Source organism: Mesocricetus auratus, unplaced genomic scaffold (assembly GCF_017639785.1).
Source record: "Mesocricetus auratus isolate SY011 unplaced genomic scaffold, BCM_Maur_2.0 Super-Scaffold_100029, whole genome shotgun sequence".
NCBI lineage: Eukaryota > Metazoa > Chordata > Mammalia > Rodentia > Cricetidae > Mesocricetus > Mesocricetus auratus.
In genome coordinates this window covers 5016852-5031753 of record NW_024429210.1, presented here as the reverse complement: position 1 = coordinate 5031753, position 14902 = coordinate 5016852, and the positions used below count along the sequence as shown (strand labels likewise).

At 36.9% G+C, this 14902-nt stretch overlaps 1 protein-coding gene across 8 annotated transcripts in view; it reads left to right on the top strand.

The window, feature by feature from the left end:
* The window catches only part of Grik2 (glutamate ionotropic receptor kainate type subunit 2), a 581876-nt gene that overhangs the window by 237630 nt on the left and 329344 nt on the right, over window positions 1–14902 (top strand). The window lies entirely within an intron of this gene.

Genomic DNA, 14902 nt, shown 5'->3' with positions numbered 1-14902 from the left:
ACATCCAATATCAAATTGAATGGACAGAAACTCAACACAATTTCTCTAAAATCAGGAACAAGAAAATGGTGTGCACTCTCTCCATACCTCTTCATTATTGTATGTGAAGTTCCAGCTAGAACAATATGAAAACAAAAGGAGATCAAGGGTATGCAAATTGGAAAGGAAGAGATCAAATGTGCACTATTTGCAGATGATATGATAGTTTACATAAGTGACCCAAAAAATTCTACAAGGGTACTCCTACAACTGATAAATACCTTCAGCAACATGGCAGGAAAAAATATCATCTCATGAAAACCAGTAGCCCTACTATATACAGAAATCAGAGAAACATTTGCTACAAACACCATAAAATATCTTGGGGTAATGCTAATCAACAAGTGAAAGACCTGTATCTAAAGAACTTTGAGTGTTTAAAGAACGAAATTAAAGAAGACACCAGAAAATGAAAAGATCTCCCATGCTCTTGGATAGGTAAGATCAATGTAGTAAAAATGGAAATCTTGTTTCAAAGCAATCCCCATTAAAATCTCAGCACAATTCTTCACAGACCTTGAAAGAACAATAATCAACTTTATATGGAAAAACAGAAGACCCAGGATAGCCAAAACAACCCTATTCAACTAAACAACATCTAGAGATATCACTATCCCTAATTTCAAGCTCTATTGTAGAGCTATAGTCCTGAAAACAGGTTGGTATTGGCACAAAAATAGACAAGTAGACTAAAGGAATCAAATTGAACACCTGATATTAACCCATACACGTATGAATACCTGATCTTCGACAAAGAAGCTAAAAATATACAATGGAAAAAAAGAAAGCCTCTTCAACAAATGGTGCTGGCATAACTGGATGCTGGCATGTAGAAGAATACAGATAGAAATATGTCTATCATCATGCACAAATCTTAAGTCCTCAACATAAATCCAGCCACACTGAACCTATTAGAAGAAAAAGTGGGAGGTACTCCTGAATGAATTGTTACAGGAAACCACTTCCTGAACATAACATCAGTAGTACAATTGATAAATGGGACCTGCTGAAACTGAGAAGCTTCTGTAAGCAAATGACACAGTCAACAAGAGAAAAAGTCAGCCCACAGAATGGGAAAAGATACTCACTAACCCCACATTTGACAGAGGGCTCATTTCTAAAGTTTACAAAAAACTCAAGAAGCAAGTCTCCAAAACACCAAATTAACCTATTAAAGAGTGGGCTACAGAACTAAATAGATAATTCTCAATAAAAGAATTCAAAACATCTGAAAGAGCCTTAAGAAAGTGCTCAGTATCCCTAGCCATCACGGTAATGAAAATCAAAACAACTCTGACATATCATATTACTCCCGTCAGAATGGCAAAACTCAAAAGCACCAATGAAATTTTATGCTAGAAGGGATGTGGAGAAAAGGGAACACTCATCCACTGCTGGTGAGCATGTCAACTCGTACAACCACTTTGGTAACCAGTATGGAGATTCCTCAGGAAAATGAGAATCAGCCTACCACAAGACCTAGCAATTCCACTCTTAGGCATATACCCATATTCATACAGCAAGGATTTCTGTTCCACTGTGTTCAGCAGCATTATTTGTAATAGCCAGAACTTGGAAGCAACCTAGATGCCCCTCAATTGAAGAGTGGATAGAGAAAATGTGGTACATTTACACAATGGAGTACTATTCAGCAGAAGAAACAATAGAATCTTGAATTTGCAGGCAAATGGACTGCACTAGAAGAAGCTATCATGAGTGAGGTAACCCAGTCACAAAAAGACAAACGTGGTATGCACTCACTCACATATGGATTCAGACATGGATCAGAGATTGCCAGCCTATAATCCCACTGCCAGAAAGTCTGGGAAACAGAACCTTCAACCAATGACTGATGGAAGCAGAGGTAGTCACCCACAGCTAAACACTGATCTGAACTCAAGGAACCCAGTGACAGAGAGGGAGGACTAATGAGCATAGCAGTCAATACTGGGATTGTTTAACCCACAGAAACAGCTTACCTGAACAAGGAGGAGCTCTTGAACCCCAGACTGATGGCTGGCAATCCAGAATGGGACTAATCCAGATCCACTGAATGTGGGTGTCAGTGAGGAGGCCTAGGTAATGTATGGGGACTTGGGTAGTATTCAATATTTATCCCAGCCTGGACTCTTGGGAAATGACAGATTATGAACACCCCCATGGAGGGCCTTACCCTACTTGGGAAAGGAGTGGGGATTGGAGAAGAGGGTGATGGGGGGTTGGTGGGAGGGCATGGGAAGAGGGGAGGGAGAGGGAGCTGGGATTGACATGTTAAGCAACCTTGTTTCCAGTTTAAATGTAAAAGTAAAAAGAGATAAAAATTCTTTGGTATATTGATGAATAGTTTCTATTCTACTTCTTTACCTTTTAACAACAGCAGTTTGAAGGTATATATAAAATATTAAGTAACCATTTCCATCAATTTAATAACTAATATTTATTACATCAGAGTTGTTTATTTGTTGATAATAGCCCAATTTCTATAGGACCCTAGTACATATTCAAGTATAAGTAACACTGGAGGTTTTTCTTAACCTTTATTACCAATATGATATAAACTCAGTTTGATCTCCATCTACTTAGATGCCAATGCTATTTTATTTTGGCCAGTTACTAAAGCAAACAGGGAAATGACTGACAAAATTTTCAAGCCACTAGCAAAGTTGCTGAGCTTCCATGCAGGACCAGGGAAATCAGACTAACTATCATCAAAGAATAAAGAAAGACACGTTAGTGGGCAAGGCTTATAACTAGCCCAGTGATTTATGCCATTGTGTAGTGAAACAAAGGCATGGAAATCAGGTATTTCAAGATATTAGAGTACAGAAAACAAATGGCCAGACAGGTGACCTGAGCATGTGACCATGCATTTGCACTACAGATGAGGCCAGAAGTTCCATTTGGCAGCTCCTGAATCTGCTAAGAGTGTTTCATGAAGTAAAAGTTGATTCACCATTCTTCTGCCTGGTTTTCTGGGAGAGCTAAATGAATTGAAGCTTACTGTGATAAAGGAAACCTGAAAGCAAGTTTGGGTATGTGGTGGTTTGAATGAGAATTGCCTCAATAGGCTCATGTCTTCTAGTAGGAAGGATTAGGAGATGTGACCTTGTTGGAGTAGTTTTAGGGGTGGGTTTGAGGAGTCTAAAGTCCAAGCCAGGGCTAGTATATCTCTGACTACTACCTGAGGAGCAACTGTGAGATCTTAACTACTGCTCTAGTACCATTCCTGCATGGCATGCCTCCCACCATGATGGTCATGACCTAAACATTTGTAACTGCAAGCAAACCACCAGTAAAATTCTTTGTTTTATAAGTAGCCTAGGTCATTGTGTCTTTTCACTCTAATAGAACAGTAACTAGGGCAGGGCCCATATACCCATATACAATCAACTGTGAAAACTACAAGTACTTTCTAGAATCCAAATTTTCTGTCTATAAATGAGACTGGGAAACACGAGGGACCCTAAAAGAGATATGCATAGTAACCCAGAAAAGGTGAAATGAGGCAAGATCTCCTGATTGAGAGCATGGGAGGAGGGTAGAGGTAACCAGGAAAAAGAGAGGGGGAGAAGAGGAGGGGAGAGGAGGATATGGAGGAGCAGGAAGGTTGAGTCGGGGGAAGAATAGAGGACAGCAAGAAGAGAGATAACAAAATAGAGGGAGTAATTTTAGTTTTGGGGAGAGATCTGGCACTAGTGAGATTTCCAGAGATCTACAATGATGACACCAACTGGCAAACTAAGCATTAGTGAAGAAACTACCTTAAATGCCCCTCCCTGATAATGAGTTTGACACTACCTTATATGCTTTCCTAGAACTTCCATCCAGTGACAGATGGAAGCAGGGGCATACACCCACAGCTAAACATTTAATTGAACTCAGTGACAGAGAGGGAAGAGTGATGAGCAAAGGGGTCAGGCCTGGACTGGTGAAACCCAGAGGAACAGCTGACCTGAACAAGGGGGAGCTCTTGGACCCCAGGCTGATGGCTGAGAGGCCAGAATGGGACTGATCCAGACCCCCTAAAAGTGGGTGTCAATGAGGAGGCCTAGGCAACCTAGGGTCTTTGGGTAATAGATCAGTATTTATACCTGGCACACAAATGGACTTCGCATGCCCATCCCAAAATGAAGGATACTCTCTCAGCCTGGACACTTGGGGGAGGGCCTAGGCCCTGCCTTGAACAAAATGACAGATTCTGGAGATCACCCATGGAAAGCCTCACCCTCCCTAGGAAATAGAGTGGGGATTGGGTTGGGGGAGGGAGGGGAGAAAGAGGGTGCTGGGATTAACATGTAAAGCAAGCTTGTTTCTAATTTAGATAAAAAACATAAAAATCAATAGCCATGATAGGAAATAGAAAATACTAATATCCCAGGAGAGGAACTATACTAGGAACTGATCAGTACATTTGTCTGTCTAAATAACCAGACTCTTCTGTTTGGATGGATGATTAAAATCATGTTTCCTGAAGTATTGAAAGGACTAGGGAAGGATTTGGGGACAACTGTGTGATGTATTCATTTCTGATTCACTTTAGCCCAAGTGCCCCATCATAACATTCTTGCTAAAGAAAAAAAAAGTGATCTCATAATCAGCTGTGCCCAGCATCAACTGACAGAAAAGACAAGAAGACAAGATATATTAGCAGAAATTCCAGTCCAAGCAACAGTGACAGTTGGCAAGCCCAGGGCATCTTTGAGAAGACTACTGCCTGTGCTTCTAAGCGCCCGCTTCTCCTCTTTGCTCCATTAGAAATAATCACTACTAAGTGGCCCATCATCGGTGCCAGTGTGGCTTTTTTTCACATTTGCTAAAAGCTTTTCCCTTGTACCACTTCTATTTTTTCTTTTGTTTCTAAGTAACTATTTCATTTTCCTCCCCCTTCTTATTTTGTTTTTTTATGAATAGAAAAAATACACATGTGAAATAGGGCTTACAGATGGTTTTCTTTTATCTTCCTGGATAGTAGCCCCAGACCTGGTATCATACGTTACATATACATTAAACAATAGACCAATTAGATGAACATTGCTTTGTGCTAGATAAACAAGGAAGACAGAACGCTCCTGTTGGAATAAACTCTCTATATGTGTGTTCACCAAATACCTTCCCCTTAAATCACAATACGAAATGTCATTGAAGCCTTAAATTGCTGTCATCTAAAATGTTTTACTCCCATCTTTACTTCCCTAGATTATGATCAATTTTCTCCTGGAATGAATTATTCAAATTGAGCCCAGCATTCTGAATCCTTAGAAAAAAACAATGTCTGAGCACTTTCGGTCTGTTCTACTCAGTTATCATTTGGCAGTCTCTTATGTTGGCAGAAATTCGTTTTTTTCAACATATAATTCATTTTGCAAAGTGGATTGCAGGCTTCTCAAGATTAAAGATCATGCCTTGCCATTCATTCATTTAACAAATGTATTTGAACATCTTTCAAATTTGATTGAACAAATGTCCTGCTCTATATGGAGTTTGCATTCTTGTGGGGGGACATAAAGATTAAAAATTACTGTTACAAATACAGAAATATGAAATGCATTAAAAAGTGGTTAGTAGAGCAGAATAAAGAACAATATATGAGGAATCTGAAGTATAAAATGGGAGATCTTCAATGTTCAGTGCAATGGCTGTGGTGCACGAGAGAGCAAGGTCATAAAAGAAGATCAGTCTCAATAAAACACACAGTTACTTCAAGGTAGGATTCTACAGAGTTGCCATTAACTAATTCATAAGACAGATAGGAACAGGAAGACATCTGGTTTGTAAATATTTTAAGTCTGAAGATCCAAGCAGCATCCCAGTGTGATGGATTAAACCGATGGATATAGGTGTCTAAGATGCAGAAGAGTCTGGACTGGAATACCTGTGTAGAGCAGTACAGAGCCATGTACTGAGCTAGATAACCACTGAAGTAAGTGTAAATGAAGAAACCTGGGATATAAGAAGATAATACAGTCACCAGAATATGTGCCCTCCTGAAGGCAAATGAGTATATCCTATCAAACTAGTGAGTGATAATATTTTTACGACAAGGAAATGAAAGCTGGAACTTATCTACAGAACTTACCAACCTACAATACTGTTGGTAACTTCAATAAGTGCAGTTTCAGTGATATAATGGAGGCATAATGCTCAATTCAATAAGATTAAATGAGAATATGAGGTGTTGTGTGTTGAATGTGTGTCCTCAATGTCATACAGTGAAATGACCATCCAAACGTGAGTAGTTTTAGAAGTGTGGACACTGAAATCCAAAGAACACAATTGATGATACTCAACTATTTATATCACACCTTTCTTCAATAACAGCCTATATTAAGATAGACTGTATTATTTGGGTGTAGGATGCTATTGAAGTAGAGGGTCTATGCTGCTACTTTCAGACTTTTTCTACGTCCATTGTACTGATACTTATATAGCCTATTCAAAGTATCACCATGTCTTATTCCTGAGTCTTAGTTATATGGATGCAGTAGAGTCTCTGTACCAGTTTTCTGACACTAATTTTGCCATTATTTCTGCTTTATGAACCATTTTATACACCCAACCTGTCTTCTATCCACTTCTATTCTAAGATATTTCCCTGTTCTCATTCTTCATCTTCAACTTAGATGTGCCCAAAAAACAATGTTCATGCCTTATCATGAGTCTATGCTTCTGGGCTACATAGGTAGACCAACGGTGAACATTCTGAGAGTAACTAGATGTTCTCTTAGAGGAATCTGAAATTGGGACAAAAAACAGATTTTCTGAGATCTATGACAATGCATTCTTTCGTTGATGAGAAGCGTGAGTTCTCTATGAACAATGAGGCAGAGAAAGCTAAGTCTCCTAAGTATTAGCAGAAGTAAAAGCAATCTTTACCTACCTCTTTCTGTTTCCAAAGAATGACTGAGTTTCCATTTTGGGTTTTATGAAGCATCTTGAATTTTTCTAAGTTCTCCTTTTCCACATATCTGAACCACATTTGTTTGTAAAATAACCAAACTAGTTCCTTCATAAAGTACAATACAAACTAGAGCTCTTAAGGGGTTTTACTTGATACTGACCCACTATTATCAATCTATTCCTAGAGAACAGTATACACTTAGATCAACAACATTATCAACCATATAATTCACAAATTTTTGTGAGCATATTTATCTTCTATCTCTATCTGTCATTTATCTATCTGTCATATCTATTATCTATATATCTGTCATCTATCTAATAATGCTGCTTTTCAAAATTGTTTTTTCTTTCCCCAGTTCACTCTTCCTGATTTACTAACACAATGGTCAACCATTGACACACTGTTTTTTACCACATCATTATATTTTAGTAGTCCCCATTATTGTACATTATTGTACATAATTATTGTAGACAGCATATTGCTACATCTGTTTCATCACTATCCTATAGTCTCATAAGTAATATATCTACTATCCATACTTTTGGGGTTTTTTATATTATACTTTAAATCTTGAAGCTCATGCTACAATGTATGCCTGATACACTCATAATTTCAAACAACCATAATGTAAGCTGCATCTTCATTGAGCATAGTTACTGAAATCTTTGGATTTAAAAGTGTTTCTTTCTGGAACAATAATAAGATAAGATAAAATATGAGTTTCTGAAGAGTCACCTTTTACTTCTCATTTTCACCAGCAAATAGTAGTTCTGATAACTATTGTCAGTCATGTGTGTAACCCCATACAGCTTCTTAAGCTGTTTTGTCAATGTCAACTTTAAATCATATTTGATATAGTAAGTGGAAGGATAAAACCAATAACAGCGGCATCCTGGGACACAGCCAACATTAGAGCCGTGAAGGATCATTTGCTGCTTCATAACTGTGATGACCTGGACACAAGTGGGGATTAGAGGACAGCAGGCTACCTAATCAGCCACTGTCTAGAGAGCTTGCACTGGGTTATCACAAGCTGAGAGGGCAGTGAGAGTGACAAAGGGACAGGTGAATGTCTGAGCCAGTTGGCAGGAGACAAAGGAGTCTGCAATGTAACTATCAAAATTGAGCAATGAGGTATGCCATTCCCATGGGGGGAGTGGGGAGAGACATTTACATAGCAGGTGATAGATTATGTGTAAGGAAATATAAATTGTGCTAAGAAATAAGAGGAGCAGTATACAGAGCCCTTAGTTTATCCAAGATAAATGCAATTATTTGCGTTACACTTAGAAGGTTTCCAGTCAGCTGAAAAACACCAATGTCTTAATAAACAACCATAAAATAAAACTACCAAATGCTAGTCAAAAACTTATACAGTGATCATGTTCAGAGAGCTCATAAAAATTGTTGTTTTGTGGTTTTGGTTTGTATTTGTTTATATTGATTTGACCAGAGTCACTCTGAGGGAGTTATTGGTATAAATCATTCAGGAGAGGGTCATTTTCTTCCTACCACTTTTGGTTCTACAGACATAAGCATTTGACTTCAGTGCTGCCTTGCATGAAAACAACCCAGCCTATGAAATATTTTATCCTGACAGAAACTTCCTAAGATTTCTATTGTTGTGAGATTCTGTTGATTATTCTTTGGGTTCGCCTTCCAGCTCCCAAGTCATGACATGGAGACTTTTTACTAGTTATGAATGCTTGGTCTAGCTTAGGTTTGTTTCTGCCTTGCTCTTTTAAGTTATATTAGCCTGCTTCTCTACCTTGGGAATTTTTAACCTTTTATTTCTGTGCATCCTACTTTTCCTGCTTCTTCCATGTCTTGCTGGTTGGTGGATGGATGGTTGCTGACTCTGGGCATCTCTCTTTCTCCCTCATTTTCTCCTTCTTCTGCTTGTTCTCCTATTTATTCTCTCAGCCTACCATCCTCAACAATCTTCTTCTTCCTAGCTATTGGCCATTCAGCTTTTATTTTAGCCCAAGGAGGTGCCCTGGGCAGACAATGGTAAATAGCAACACATCTTTTCATAACAAATGCAGAATGGGCAAATGTAGCACACACTTACACCATTGAACAAATGTAGCAAAAGCAAATGTAACACACATTTACACAGTTAAAGTAATATTTCACAGCATAAACAAATGTAACATATTTCACATAGTTAAATATCTTATAACAATTGGGAGAACAATTGGAAACATCTTGAATAGAATTATTGATTCTAGCCTGGCATCCATTTTTAGTGTGGGAGACAGTTTGTGTCTTTCAGGGTCTGTGTAGTTTGAATTATATCTGTAGGCATTATTAGCAGAAGGGTCCTGACAAAAAAAATTCTATCTAATTAAACTAATCAATTTTTATCTCCCCTATTTTTATCTTCTTTATTTTATTGCAATAAAAATCTCCTCTATTTTATTGCTCATGTGCAGCAGCTATGTGAATATAACATAGGACCATTAAAATACTGACATACCTACCAAATATAATTAATACAGGGACCCATGTGAACTGTACATTTGAATCAGGCACTTAATTGATAATTAAGCAAATTCTAATAAAATGAAGAATTTAAGATACAACATCAATTTTGTTGGCTTTTCAGAAACTGAAGCATTCTGAATAAAAATTGGCCCTTGTATATCCTGAGGTCAGACCTTGACTCAAGCAACCTGTAGGCATGGTAAAAAAAATAAAAGCACAATACATTTTTAAAATCTTGGTATAATTGCTTGAAAGAAAATGAAAATACCAGGGAAGTATATTCTGGTATTGACTATAGGTTTAGCAGTCAGACATGCACACTGCTTTCCTTGTAATTTTTCTGCTAGAAATCCAAGTATAGTTCTCATGTTACCTTACTTCCATTTTTCTGAACAATCATGTGCTGCTTTCAGGTAATATGCAGATCATCTTTTATCCTGAACAAAGTTTCAGCCAGAAGAGATGAAAGCCCTCTCCACTTGATACCTGGTGATCATGTAGATTTTCCATGAAACCAAGATGGATGTGATAGCTTCAGGGCCTAGTCAGTAGGAATACATCCTATTCTCAGCGGTGTTTTTGAAAAAAATAAACTTACTTTAGATGGACAGTTTTCCTGGAACTTTGCTGACTCCCTTCATTAGGCCTTCAGAGTAAGCACAGTCATGTCATACTGTACTTTGCACCAGGATTCTTTTCATATTAAATCAAATCTACAACATCATATGCTCTTAGAAACTCAGTATGGCTTCATGAATCTCCTGTCATGGTATCTAGTTTTGCACCAGAAACCTGTGTATATGCCTTCCTCATTTGCAACTTCTTGCACCAAAAAACCCTCTGATTCCAATAGGCTGTTGCTATGTGGGCACATATATAAGACTTATTTTAAAAGGTTTTATCATAAATAATCCATGTGAGATGTCAGAATCCCAGTGTCAGTCATTTTCTGGGACTATTTTAAATGACTCTGACAGGATTTGTTAGAAAGCTAGATAAGGCATGTGTCAGAAATAGAGCAATCAGAACAGGCTACATTGTGTTTTACTGGTAGACATAAAGGTTATATTCCTCATTATTCTAGATAGTAGCAAATGAGAGGAAAAAAAACTGCCTTAGGGAGCAGACACTGGAAGTGCCAGTTTAGTTTTATATTTAGCCTATCTATCAATCAGCTATCAGAGTTCAAAGTCCTCTTTCAAATCTCTCATTGACAAGAGATACGAAGTTCAGGGCCCTCTATGATTACTCTAATTTCTCTCACAACTTTTAACTTCAAGTGTGGTGAAGATCATTCTCAAGTTTGGTAGGAATCACAGAATCCAATGAAGGTTGTTTAACTCACTGTTAAAGCTAATGACAACTAAACCACACAGATTGTTAGCCCAATGCACATGCACCTATGGCTAAATCAAACTCCAAACTCCCAGTTTCCTCTCAAAAAATGTTTATGGATAGTGCTCATGTTCCTATGTAAAAGGATTCATGTAGTATTTCCAATCAGGGAAACTCACCTATACCTTTACATAAACATCAAGTAGTTTTCATTGGGCCTTATCTTTGCAGATATGAATGACAACCCTCTGCTTTGACATGGTCTTAACACTCTAGGGATGAGTTTATTAATATAAAATGACACGAAGCATCCCACCTTCAATGCATTATTATACCCTTCCATACTTAAGTAAAATAGACTTTCAAGGCAGGACATTCTGGAATCTTAGACAATACCTCACAGGATCCACTAGCAAAAGTCACAAATTCTGACAATAAAAGTGAAATTAGAGGTCTGTGTTTTTGGAAACAATTTGTCAGGACCTCTGTATTTGGAAATTAAAAACTTATAGAAAGTATATTAATTAGCTATTTTCTATGTTGCTGCTTTGAATATAATACTTATCCCAAGAAGAGAATTTCATATATATATATATATATATATATATATATATATATGTGTGTGTGTGTGTGTGTGTGTGTGTATTTGTACATTTCATGTATATATACATATATATATGATGTGTGTATGTATAACTCTTTTGTAAGTGGATACCTTTCTTATTTGCCTATTTTTATAGCATTAAGATATACTAAATTCTACTTTATGTGTGTATGGTAGCATGAGTCTAATTGGTCTTAATAATAAAAACCAGGGGTCTGACATGAGGGTAAATGATGAAAGATCAGAGAAGCAGAGCAGCCAGCAACAACTAGTTGTTACGTCTACCTATGGAATCTTCAAATGAAATGGGCAATCCTGTCTATAGGAATCCTCAGACTGAATGCTCCTGTGTCCTCCTGCCTTAATATTCCTCTTTCACATAGCCTATACATTCCTGTTTCCACCTCCCTAATTCTGGAATTAAAGGCTTATGACTACCAAGTACTGGGATTAGAGTGTGAGCCATGACCCCTTGGTTCTGTTTCTCTTTTATACTCGATCAATTTTCTGTAGCTCAGGGTGGCCTTGAACTAACATAACTCCATCTGCCTCTGTATCCCAAGTAATGGGATAAAGATATGTGTCACTACTGCCTGGCCTATATGGCTAACTAGTGTGGCTTCTAGAATTAAAGGTGTGTATCACCTTTGCCTGACTTCTATGGCTAACTAGTGTGGCTACCTCCACACTCTGATCTTCAGACAAGCAATATTTGTTATGTCACAATCCAAATATCACCACAGGTGTACATATATTATTTAGTTTGTTTTGAAACACTGATGTATTCTAAAATATTTTAATAAATAGAACACATCAAAATGATATGTTTGGCTCTTTGTGTATTGTTTTATCTCAGTTTAAACAAAGGGGTGATGATGAAACATGAAATCCAGAGTAATTGTAAAATGCATTTGTTGGGAGTCTATCTTACCTTGCATAAAGACCATATTAACCAATCTGATAAGTGGGCCTCGGTATTTATCCAGGTGGCAAATCTCTAGCTCATTTGGCTGCTGAAATGGATACCTGGGTGTAGTTTGAAGCTAGGGACAGCCTTTCTGGGACTAGGGAAGCATGAGCCTACATGAGTTGTGGTGTGATTGATCTCTGTAGAGGAGGGTGCCAACTGGAGTGTGTATAAACGACCTCTCCTTAAGAGCTAAATTGATGGCAATGTCTGAAAAGAGCAGTTCAGACCATTGTCTGTAAATGATAAAGCAAACCTTGATTTCAGCCACTGCTGAAATAAAAGAGTCTCTAATAGGACAAAAAACCAACAACCTGACACATATAGTGATAGATTCAGAGGTAACAGAATGTAGCTCATCTACCAAATAAGGAGGAAATTTCATGGAGTGCTTTTTGTTGTATTATAGAAACTCATCTGCACAGTGTTTTGTTTTTTTATTATCATTGTATAAACTAATTATTTAGGGGAAAGGAGGTATTTAATGAAAAGCCTGTTTTAAAGAGTTACAATTCTATTCTGCCATTAAATAATTGTTTGCCAAATATGCTAAGCAATATTTCTAATATTTTGTTTGCAAAGTGTTTCTAATAAGTATATGTTTAGTAAAATGTAGTGATCCCTTTAAATCTAATAGATATGTCATTCTATTTATCCATTAATATAAAACAAGGTTATATGTAATCTATGTCAACTGCTTTGTGAAATTTTTCTCCTACACAAAGAAAAAATGATGTTATAAATCTTATAGATTTTTTATAAGAAGGCATATTTTTGCACATATTTGGTTTGTGTAAAACATCTTTTCAGAAAAAAATAGAGCATGTTACCATGTTGTAAGGTGTAAAGGGGAAGTACATTTGGATTAGGTAGAGTGTTAGTCCTCTCCCATTTATCCAAGATATTCCAAATATTAGAATTTAGAAAATAATTTCTGGCCAGGCATTGGTGGAGGATGCCTTTAATCCCAACACTCCAGAGGCAGAGGCAGGCGGATCTCTGTGAGTTCGAGTCCAGCTTGGTCTACAGAGCGACTTCCAGGACAGCCTCCAAAGCAATACAGAGAAATCCTGTCTCAAAAAAAAAATGAAAAGAATTTCTGTTAAAAATTAGGAAAAGGGCAAGACAAGGAAAAATAGAAGATAAGGGAAGATGAGAAATTATATCATGTGATAGAGGAATTGAAGACTTACAATCCAGCCACCTGATATAGAAGGTTTCTGAAAGTGAGAATATAAAACAATGATTCCACTTGACTTTCAAACTGCTCTCCAGATTCTTTCTTTCTTATGGAAATACTGGGACATTTTTATTCAAGTCCTTAAGGGTGAAAACTCAATAGAAATTACATTTATATAGTAATGCTTTTGTCACCTCTATCAGTTGCAGTGAAAGACTAGATAAAAATGATTATTCAATGATTATATTTATTTACAAAACAGTGTCTTCCATACAGAAATCATGCACAAAACACATGTCAAAGGAATAATTGAAGACAACATTTCACTCAAATTCTTATGTAAGAGCTGGCAGCTCCTACTAGCAGCAGTGATTTATTTTTTTCACTCTTCAGTATCATTCCCCAGGGAAACTGGCAAGCTGAAATCTGTTCCACTAATGCCAGCAGGGATGTATATGTGTGAAGAGAATAAGTAAACATTTGTCATACCTGATGGCTCAATGAACTATCCACATGAGCTTTTAAAAGACTTAAAAATGCTTGGCAGGCTTTATATTTAGGATCACCTTGGCAAGCACCATTCTTCTGAAAATGTCTAAATCTAGCTGAACTTTTTCAATCCCAATTGTTGAATTAATCTGTAACTTGATAGCTCCTTTTTCCCCTTTGTTAACATGCCAGTCTCCCAAAATGTTCTTTAAAGTTTTGAGATTAGCTTTTTACTCTCCAAATCAGTGAAAAATATATTCCAAGAATGAATTTAAAAATATCTGATATTGTCCGTGTTGACAAATATAACAACAATAGCAAATTGTTGTTTGTTGTAGGCCAAATTGGGCAAGCTTCTTTTTGTGTTTTATATATTAATCCATATACAGTGCTATCCTACTAGAGCTCACAGCCTTATGCAATGCTACACAAATGGCTGATTGTTGAATCCAGAACCAAACCTACCACCCAAGCTAGAGTAGACTTTGGATTCAATTACAACATAATCTTTTAAAATGAATAGACTGAGTAAATTATTTGTATCCAGTCAAGGCTAGTATCTGATTTCTTTGCATTTACGTATTATGGGTTGCATAGATATTTAGATTTGTAAAAATGAGAGATTTTTAGAAGTTTTGTTTTATTATTATCTTTTATATTTTGGTAGTTCTTTGGATTTCCAGCAACATGCATAATAATATTGTTTATGATGGCATTGCCTTTATGATGTAAATAAAAATAGTTTTAAAAATATGATTAGTTAAATTAAAAAATTGTTTTTATTCTCATGATCTGGCAGGTTACTGGAACACAGAGTCGGTTTTAGTTGCAGAGTTTGTTTCCATCCTTGTTACCAAATATAATTATGTAACTTGCACATATACTTAAAGAACAGAGAAA